At 52.3% G+C, this 5,000-nt stretch overlaps 1 pseudogene; it reads left to right on the forward strand.

The window, feature by feature from the left end:
- LOC124559743 overlaps window positions 1–5,000 on the forward strand; it is a 9,443-nt pseudogene that overhangs the window by 1,395 nt on the left and 3,048 nt on the right.

The following is a 5,000-nucleotide window of genomic DNA, read 5'->3' on the forward strand; positions in this document are numbered from 1 at the left end:
TCTCCGGCTTGCTTGATATGCTGAAGCCGCGAGCAAACGACTCGGATCGGAGTGCCAAGTGGGCCACTTTTGGTAAGCAGAACTGGCGCTGTGGGATGAACCAAACGCCGAGTTAAGGCGCCCGAATCGACGCTCATGGGAAACCATGAAAGGCGTTGGTTGCTTAAGACAGCAGGACGGTGGCCATGGAAGTCGGAATCCGCTAAGGAGTGTGTAACAACTCACCTGCCGAAGCAACTAGCCCTGAAAATGGATGGCGCTGAAGCGTCGTGCCTATACTCGGCCGTCAGTCTGGCAGTCATGGCCGGTCCTTGCGGCCGGCCGCGAAGCCCTGACGAGTAGGAGGGTCGCGGCGGTGGGCGCAGAAGGGTCTGGGCGTGAGCCTGCCTGGAGCCGCCGTCGGTGCAGATCTTGGTGGTAGTAGCAAATACTCCAGCGAGGCCCTGGAGGGCTGACGCGGAGAAGGGTTTCGTGTGAACAGCCGTTGCACACGAGTCAGTCGATCCTAAGCCCTAGGAGAAATCCGATGTTGATGGGGGCCGTCATAGCATGATGCACTTTGTGCTGGCCCCCGTTGGGCGAAAGGGAATCCGGTTCCTATTCCGGAACCCGGCAGCGGAACCGATACAAGTCGGGCCCCTCTTTTAGAGATGCTCGTCGGGGTAACCCAAAAGGACCCGGAGACGCCGTCGGGAGATCGGGGAAGAGTTTTCTTTTCTGCATGAGCGTTCGAGTTCCCTGGAATCCTCTAGCAGGGAGATAGGGTTTGGAACGCGAAGAGCACCGCAGTTGCGGCGGTGTCCCGATCTTCCCCTCGGACCTTGAAAATCCGGGAGAGGGCCACGTGGAGGTGTCGCGCCGGTTCGTACCCATATCCGCAGCAGGTCTCCAAGGTGAAGAGCCTCTAGTCGATAGAATAATGTAGGTAAGGGAAGTCGGCAAATTGGATCCGTAACTTCGGGATAAGGATTGGCTCTGAGGATCGGGGCGTGTCGGGCTTGGTCGGGAAGTGGGTCAGCGCTAACGTGCCGGGCCTGGGCGAGGTGAGTGCCGTAGGGGTGCCGGTAAGTGCGGGCGTTTAGCGCGGGCGTGGTCTGCTCTCGCCGTTGGTTGGCCTCGTGCTGGCCGGCGGTGCAGGATGCGCGCGCCTGCGCGGCGTTCGCGCCCCGGTGCTTCAACCTGCGTGCAGGATCCGAGCTCGGTCCCGTGCCTTGGCCTCCCACGGATCTTCCTTGCTGCGAGGCCGCGTCCGCCTTAGCGTGCTCCTCCGGGGGCGCGCGGGTGCGCGGATTCTCTTCGGCCGCCATTCAACGATCAACTCAGAACTGGCACGGACTGGGGGAATCCGACTGTCTAATTAAAACAAAGCATTGCGATGGCCCTAGCGGGTGTTGACGCAATGTGATTTCTGCCCAGTGCTCTGAATGTCAACGTGAAGAAATTCAAGCAAGCGCGGGTAAACGGCGGGAGTAACTATGACTCTCTTAAGGTAGCCAAATGCCTCGTCATCTAATTAGTGACGCGCATGAATGGATTAACGAGATTCCCGCTGTCCCTATCTACTAGCTCCAGCTGTCTCATACTGTGAGCCCTCAAGCTGTGCGGGCTCTCGGTTGGTAAAAGGCAGTATGGGGAAGGATGCGTCTCAAACAGCCTCTCCTTCTCAAGTGCCCTTACCTGCCTTCTTGAGGTGGAGCTGTTAAGCCTTCGGGCAACTGAAGGGTAGGGGCGCGACAGTGTGCTGAACAACTTGTACACTGGTTCTGATAGCTGCATTCGCTGTGGTGGGATCCTGCCCCAAGTCGGCGAAGGCCACTCGCCTTGTCTTGGACCCCAAGGCATGCTCCGCCAAGCCGGGGCGTGGTGACATGTCCCCGGTCAGGTTAGATGGGTCCAGACCTCCGAACGTCTGGGGGACCGGCCCGGCACCTGAGTAGGACCGGGTCTTTGGCCTTTGGTGGGAACCTGGCCCAGTAGGGGGCGAAGGACGGAGAGTGAATCCGCTCTCCCGGAATGTGGGTGGCATTCGCCGATAAGGGAGCGGGTGAAAACTGTGGTGGTGTGGCTGTTGAAGAGGACTAGTGCGCTGTACCCACGGCGTGCTAAACCTGGCAGCTCAGTTACTGATAGCTCTTGGTCAAGGGGCGGGACCGGTGAGCGAGCTGCATATAGCCTCCCCCCATGCCAGAGAGGCCGGTCCGGGGCAAGAGACGGGCCTCCACTTTTACACTCTCTAATTATCACAATGGCGGAAAATCAAGAGAGTGTTAATGCGTTAGATACTAGCGAAGTTTCGAGCCTCGAGAATGTGTCTGTCGCTGAGCGACATTCGAAATTTCTGAGATTGCTGGATACTAGCATTAAAAATGGAAAGATAAGCAATTATGCTATAAACCATATTAGGGACTTTGTGGCCAACTGGGCAATCGCCCACTCTCAGTTAGAGGGTAGGGTAACAGAATTAGAGAAAGAAAATGAAAGACTTAGAGGTCAACCGGCCCGGTCTTATGCTGCGGTTGCTAGAGCCCCAGTTGCCAAGGCACCGACAGCGAAACAAACCATACAGGACAACATTAAGAAAGTTGCTCCCACAGTGTTCATTAAGCCTAAACCTGGTGATGACATTAAGGCTGTTAAGTCAGCATTTGAGAAGTGCATTGATCCTAAGAAGGATAAAATAAAGATAAACAATGTACGCACTGCAAAGAATGTGCTCATTGTAGAAACGGCATCACAAGAGGACTGCCAAAAGATTTTAAGCAATGAACAACTGAGCAATAAAGTGAAGTGCGAACCTCCTCGCAAGCGTCGACCTTTGATGTGTCTGTATGACGTACCTACGTACATGACAACAGACAATCTGCTAGACGCAATTTACACGCAAAATTTTGACGTGAACATGTCAAGAGGAGAATTCGATGAACAATTTAAGCTACGCTTTAAAGTAGGCCCACGTGGGAAACTGACAGTACACCACGTGGTAGAAGTCTCGCCAGGTTTATGGAAATTACTAACGAGAGTGGGTCGGTTGTATGTTGGCTACTCTGCGTTGAATATAAAAGATTACCTGGCAGTGCCGAGATGCACTAAATGCCAGGACATTAATCATACAAACAAGTATTGTACGCAACCTGATATCATATGCGGCCATTGTGGCCTCTCTGGACATATTAAGAATGGCTGTCCTAATAAGGACAAAGCGGCAGTATGTGTACCATGCAAGAGACGAGGCCGCAAGTGTGGTGGACCTAAAGATTGTCCAACCCACCGAATGTTCTTAGACAGACTTGTCCAAAGAACAGATTACGGCGATATTTAAAGTGGTACAAGTCAATGCCATGCGCAGCCAGATGGTTGCACATGAGCTACGGAAGGTAGCGGAACAAGAAGGAGTTGATATTCTTTTGATACAAGAACCGAACTCCTGTGCGGGTCGAGTCCCTGGTTTTCCCGCAACAGCACAGGTGGTATCCTCAGGTGGGAACCCCATGAGTGCAATTATAGTATTGAATAAAACTATTAAAACTACGATATTAAATCAGTTCTGTACTGAGCATATTATAGTTGTACAACTAAATCTGCTGTCTTACAGTATGTACGTTGTAAACGTCTACTGCCAATTCAGACATGACATCAAGATTTATCTTGATCAGCTGAATTGGATACTAAGAGTTTTAGCCGGGCAGGCTATAATTGTAGCTCTTGATGCTAATGCTAAGTCCCCACTCTGGCACAGCGATGTACAGGACGGTAGGGGTGCGGAGCTTGTGGATTTGATAATGGAAACGCACATGTATGTGCTAAACTTGCCTGGGTACCCCCCGACCTACTCAGGGAGGGCGGGTGCAACATCAAATATTGATGTCACACTAGCAAGCGAGAGGGCAGCACCCCACGTCCATAACTGGCAAGTAAGAGAACATCTAACTGTCAGTGACCATAACTGTATAACATTTGATATAGCGCCGACCATCGCGGATGTGCCAGGCGAATGGGTGGAACGCTTCAATTATGCTCGGACAGACTGGGACCGACTCGTGCAGGTGTTCAGTCCTCCCGAGTTCGGAGAGGACATAGGTAATATTGATGAAGCTGTGGAGGAGCTGGTAAGCTCCGTGCAAACGGCTATCACACTGGCTGTACCTCGAATAGCGAGATACATCTGCAGGGAGTCCACCCCATGGACCCCTGAATTGACTGTGCTCAAACGGTCGGTCAGAAGGGCGCGAAGCAACTACCAAAGGAGCTTTGCCCATGACGAACGACAATACCACCTGCGTATTTATCGTCGTCTGAAGCAGAGATACAAGGATCAGTTGGACATTACAAGGCGCCAATCCTGGGAAAAATTTGTGAACGATCAGCTGGGAACAGACCCTTGGGGAGTTCCTTACAAAATCGTTCGAGAAAAAATAAGATCGCCCATGATTCTGTCTACGCTACGTGCTGGGGATGGAGACACGACCAAGAATTGGGAAGAAACAGCAAGGTTGCTGTTGGATACATTATTGCCTGATGACATTGAGGACCAAGACTCGCACGAACAGCGGGACATACGTCAGGCGCTGTCGATTCCGTATCTTAACGATACAAACGTGTGCCCTTTCTCAGCAGAGGAGGTAGAAGCAACCATCTACACCTTTGCAAGGAAGAAGGCGCCTGGTCCTGACGGGATCCCTGTGGAGATCTTACAGGGACTCGCACACTTGGTCGCCCCGGCACTAAGTCGTATTTACAACAGTTGTTTACAAAGGGGCTATTATCCACTGAAGTGGAAAACTGCTGAAGTTGTAGTTATCAGGAAAGGCCCTGATAAAGATCCAACAGTGCCGAAATCCTATCGGCCTATCTGTCTGCTGGATGTAATGGGCAAAGCATTTGAGAAGTTGCTGGCTGACCGTCTCCAGAGTCATCGAACTCTGTATGGTATGAGTGATAGGCAGTTCGGATTCCGAAAGGGTCGCTCCACCCAGGATGCGATCAATGAGGTTTGCCGAATT

The sequence above is a fragment of the Schistocerca americana genome, unplaced genomic scaffold, assembly GCF_021461395.2.
Source record: "Schistocerca americana isolate TAMUIC-IGC-003095 unplaced genomic scaffold, iqSchAmer2.1 HiC_scaffold_1050, whole genome shotgun sequence".
Lineage (NCBI taxonomy): Eukaryota > Metazoa > Arthropoda > Insecta > Orthoptera > Acrididae > Schistocerca > Schistocerca americana.